Source organism: Lepisosteus platostomus, chromosome 24, assembly GCF_059453375.1.
Source record: "Lepisosteus platostomus isolate fLepPlt1 chromosome 24, fLepPlt1.hap1, whole genome shotgun sequence".
Taxonomy (NCBI): domain Eukaryota; kingdom Metazoa; phylum Chordata; class Actinopteri; order Semionotiformes; family Lepisosteidae; genus Lepisosteus; species Lepisosteus platostomus.
Window position 1 is genome coordinate 18007912 of NC_142634.1, and position 4606 is coordinate 18012517.

At 57.3% G+C, this 4606-nt stretch overlaps 1 protein-coding gene across 5 annotated transcripts in view; it reads left to right on the plus strand.

The window, feature by feature from the left end:
- The window catches only part of myo18b (myosin XVIIIB), a 31706-nt gene extending 31501 nt beyond the window's left edge, over positions 1–205 (plus strand). For 4 of the 5 annotated variants that reach the window (XM_088618242.1, XM_088618244.1, XM_088618245.1 and 1 more), the window contains one exon: positions 50–205. The gene's annotated coding sequence lies outside the window, so the exon portion shown is untranslated. The remainder of the gene's footprint in view (positions 1–49) is intronic. The other variant, XM_088618243.1, reaches the window with a different exon arrangement.
- The last annotated feature ends 4401 nt before the right edge of the window (positions 206–4606 follow it).

A 4606-nucleotide genomic window follows, 5' to 3' on the forward strand; every position in this document is an offset into this window, starting at 1 on the left:
ATTCCCCTGCTGACTGTCCTGTCTCTCCCTCTCTGTGTGTCCACACCAGCAGCCCAAGAAGAGTGTGAGCCTCACCGAGCTCAGCAGCGCCCCCTTGTGGACGGACAGAGCAGAATCAAGCACAGGAAGTGAAGCACTGCAGTGTAGTTTCAGGAGACTTATGTGTTGATGTACAAATCCAGAAAATAAAGAGTTTTGAGTTTTACTTGTTTTTACACTGAACTTTTCTTTGTTCTTCACACTTCACACTGACCACTGCACTTCACACTGACCGCTGTACATAACACTAACCACTGTTTTTCATCCCCTCCACTCTTGTCGTAAAAATGGAGTTTAAGAGGGGTCATTCAGCTTCCCATTTGTTTTAACAAACCTAGGCATTGTCCTCTGGGCAGCCAGGTCTGCCTGTGTCCAGCTTCTGTGGCCAGTCCTTCCTCTAGCTCACTTGTCTGCCTCCTCTCTCTCTCTCTCCACACGGTGAGAGTCCTACGTGGGGGCAGTGCTCTCCTTGCCCACGATAAAGAAGCAAAGCGATTGTGTCCCTGTTTGGACAAGAGGGCCAGGACCCTCCCCTGTCCAGGCCAGCAGGATCTGCATCTCGTTAGCTAATTGCAAAATGCGAATGAGCTGCCAGTGCAGCAGCTCCAGGGGTGCTGATGAGGACAGGGTGGGGGCGGGGGCTCGTCTCGGGCGTTGTCCTATTTCCAGGCTGTGAGCTCCTGATGTGACAGCCCAGCCACGGTGCTGGATCTCCGGCTCGGATCTCTGCTGCACCTTCTCTTCGGGTAAAGATTATGACAGATGCTCAAAAAGTAGAAATTGAGCTTCATGCTGTTACTGAATATACAATGCAACAGCCGACCTACAGCTACACTGATCGAGTTAATAGCTCTGCAGAAAGCAGAGCTCTGTTGAGCACACACTTGAAGAAGAGTAATTATGAGGAGAATCAGAACAAATTTAAACCCCAGGCTTCAATGCGTGATTTGACATTAATACACAAGATGATGGTGTAAGATTGTGTTTTCACATGCTGCCCTGGGTCTGGCTGGTTTCCTACATGTGACATGGAATAACAAGAGGAAATGGAGAGAGATGAGCTTCTCCAATCGCTGTCTACAACTGCACATCAATCTCTCTCCTCTCGGTGTTTCTTCATCTGGTTGTCACCTGTGCTCCTCTCTCGTTCTGTGTTCCTGTCTCTTTCAATGTCTGTCTATCTCTGCATCTCGCCCACACTCCCTCCCTCCCGACCCTCCTCCTCTCGCACGGAGGAGACAGAGCCGTCTTTGCTGTCTGGTTGTTGAGCTGCCAGGGGGAGGCGCGGTAGCGGTATTGATCTATATTTATACCCCCCTCACCCGACCGGGGGGTGTGGGGGCGGCGTGCAGGAGGGGGGCGTGTGGCACAGCCGGCCTGGACATCAGGAAGAGTCTCCTAGTCCCTGCTGAATCACGGGCAGGAATCTCCTCGGCTCATCCCACGCATACTCTACTGCTCTGGCAGCACGCACGTGTCTGTACATGGGGTGCCTGGAGAGCTCTGAATATAGAACAGAATGGCGCTGCTGAGCGGCGCCACGTGCCCCCGCCGCACCGCAGAGGGGCAGGGCTGGGACACCTCTGCGCCAAGAGAGGGAGAGGAAGGAGACAGACAGCGCTGCAGAGCTGGGCTCTGCTGACAGATGGACAGACACATTTCTGCTGGTCCTCCTCCTTCTCAACTCTCTGCTGACAGCCAGATGAAATTAACTGATCGCTTAATATTACACAGATCTGTATACAACAGTGCTCTATATGGCAGGAATGTACAGTGTGATCACACTTATATTGCCATTTTCATATCACACTGCTCCCTGCTCACACTCACTGTTCACACTCAGTGCAGCTTGTTCACACTCACTCCTCCTTGTTCACATCTACTGCTCCCTGCTCACACTCACTCCTCCTTGCTCACACTCGCTGCTCCTTACTCACACTCAGCTCCCTGTTCACACTTAGGACTCCCTGTTCATTCTGAAAAAGCCCCTGCACCCTACTTTCTCTCTAATTTGCACACCGTTTAACAGTATTTAAACTCCTGATTTAAATTCAGCACGTGTGCAGGCCTTTGACATCTTTCCAATTTATTTGTTTGTTTGTGTCTCCTGATATGCTAATTGCTCAGACACTTTAATTGCTGCAGACGTTCTAATTGGATCATCTTTACTGGGAGGAATCAAGATCTCTCCTCAGTGCTTCATCCCTGTGCTGCTGGAGAGAGCTGAAGCCCGCTGATCTCTCCCAGCAGCACCCCGCCCACGTCTCCCCAGACCTCCTCTCCCCATCCTGTCCACCCGGCTGGGCCCGGAAGAGATCCGGGTGCAGCAGACTCCTGTGTGGGTCTGGGCTGTGTTTCCACCCCACACTCTCCGTCCCTCATCACTGACTAGAGCTGCTCCATCTCGGCGAGTGGTGCTCTGACAGACACGAACCTGACCCAGCCTGCCCTGCTCCTCTGTGCCTGGCGGTGTCTCCTTGCTTACACCCAGAGTGCTGGAAGTGTTGCGCCCCAGTGCTGCACAGCCTCCTTTTCTCCGTCTATACGCTGCCTCCGTTCGTGTTTTCTCTTGTGTCTTGGGTCCTGGAAATCGGAGCTTCTGCAGTCTTGTTGTACAAGTGGGTTCATTTCAGTCTTCTACTGTATATCCAGTCTCGTTTGGAAACTCGTCTTTTCATTTGACACTTCATGCAGCCTTTACAGCTGCAGGACACTTCAAGGCTTCAAGCTCACGAGGCCCACAGTGTGCCCTCTGACTTGACTCGTCTGTTTGTGCTCGTCTTGCCCTGTATGCAAGGCGGGTATTTCAGTCGAGCAGGAGCTACAACAGACAGAGATCGAGAGGCTGGTCCATTAATGAGCTGATTGGCCTGTTCTGTCCTTCTTCAGCTCCAGCAGACCAGCGCCAGGTCTGGGGTAGCGGGCAAGAGACGGGTGTCTGTGTTGTGCAGACTGAGCCCATGCCAGTTCTCTGGCTCTGACCGGTGGGGCTCAGGCTGGCTCCACGCCCCTTCCAGGACACCGTGTCCCGAAGCCAGCGTCATGTGACCAGGTGCCCAGGTGACGGGCCGCTCCACACCGCTCCAGGCAGTTAAAGGTACAGGCCCGTGTTCGTTTGTTGGGGTGGGTGTCAGGAGAGCTGTGGTAGGAAAGGCAGGCCTGCTCGGAGAGGGTCTGTCTGGCCTGCAGCGATGTCGCCCCGCCTCTCTGCGCCCGTCGCCCTGACAGAGAGAGGCGCCACTGCGGCCCAGCTGGGCAGACCAGCGGCTGGCGCCGTGGGGTGTCCAGATTCCAGTCGGCTCCGCTAGCGCCAACGGGGCCCCAGGAAACAGGGAACGTGCACGCTCCCCCAGACTCCTTGGGGGCCGGGATATAAGTAGCCTCCTGCACGGCTCCAGGAATAGTGAGAGCGGGAGCAGGGAGGAGTCCTGATCCTGACAGGCAGACGCCTGTGCCAGGCCGCTCCGCCCCTCCTCCAGCCCTGCTCTGCCGTCTCACGGCTCTTCGCCCGTCTGCTCTTCTCAGGCTTGGCAGGGAATCAACAAGTCCGCTGTCCGCTGCCCACTGTCGCTGTCCACTATCCCATCTGCTGTCCGGTGTCCACTGTCCCCTGTCTGCTGTCTACTGTCCGGTGTCCACTATCCCCTGTCTGCTGTCCGCTATCCCCTATCTGCTGTCCGGTGTCCACTGTCCCCTGTCTGCTGTCTACTGTCCGGTGTCCACTATCCCCTGTCTGCTGTCTGCTATCCAATATCCACTGTCCGGTGTCCACTGTCCAGTCTCTGTGTCCTGGGAAAGAGCCCACGGCTCCCTGTGGGCGCAGGGTGAGGAAGAGGAGGGGAGAAGGGCACAGGGCTATGCTGGTGTGTGTGCAGTCTGGGGAGCCTCTTCTCCCTCTCCTCCCACACGTGTCCTCTCGGAAAACAACATCCGGACTGCGGAGACTGGCGACACCTTCCTGACAGTGACTCTGAGTGCGGAGCACTTCGTCGCCTGACCTCAGGCCCGCGGGGGGCCGGGGCCGAGCCTGCGTCCCACCGGCCTCCCGCAGGGGGTCAGCACCGCAGGTCAGAGGCGCACTGCTAGGGGCACCCCCATCGGGTCCGGGGTGATCACCTGCCGGCCGGACAGCGGCTCGTGAGAGATAGGAAGGTGGCTGCTATTCCACTGGGCTGACCGCTGGCCTGCAGTGGACAGGCCTGTGGGGCGGCTGGGCTGACCGCTGGCCTGCAGTGGACAGGCCTGTGGGGCGGCTGGGCTGACCGCTGGCCTGCAGTGGACAGGCCTGTGGGGCGGCTGGGCTGACCGCTGGCCTGCAGTGGACAGGCCTGTGGGGCGGCTGGGCTGACCGCTGGCCTGCAGTGGACAGGCCTGTGGGGCGGCTGGGCTGACCGCTGTGGTCAGCTCTGTGGACACGGTGCAGGTCTCCCTCCCCACCAGCACGCAGCCCGCCGGCCCCTCGAGCCGTGGAGCTTTAAAAGCTTCAGCTTCCGCGAGCGAGCGAGCGAGAGGGAGGGGGGTGTGCGTGTCTGTGTGGGAGAGAGAGGGAGAGGGAGGGAGAGAGAGA